Below are 366 nucleotides of genomic sequence, written 5' to 3'. Positions count from 1 at the left end.
GCCCCGCGCCCGCCGCCCCCGCGCGCCCCCGCCACCGCGCCCCGCCCGCCCCGCGCGCCCCGCCCCGCCCCGCCCCGCCCCGCTCCGCCCGCCCCGCCCGCCCCGCGCCCCGCCCGCCCCGCGCGCCCCGCCCGCCCCGCGCCCCGCCCGCCCCGCGCGCCCCGCCCGCCCCGCGCGCCCCGCCCGCCCCGCGCGCCCCGCCCGCCCCGCGCCCCGCCCGCCCCGCGCGCCCCGCCCGCCCCGCGCGCCCCGCCCCGCGCCCCGCCCGCCCCGCGCCCCGCCCGCCCCGCCCCGCGCCCCGCCCCGCCCCGCCCCGCGCCCCGCCCCGCCCCGCGCCCCGCCCCGCGCCCCGCCCCTCCTGTCCCC

The sequence above is a fragment of the Talpa europaea genome, assembly GCF_964194135.1.
Source record: "Talpa europaea genome assembly, chromosome: 4".
Lineage (NCBI taxonomy): Eukaryota > Metazoa > Chordata > Mammalia > Eulipotyphla > Talpidae > Talpa > Talpa europaea.
This window is presented reverse-complemented; position numbering follows the sequence as displayed.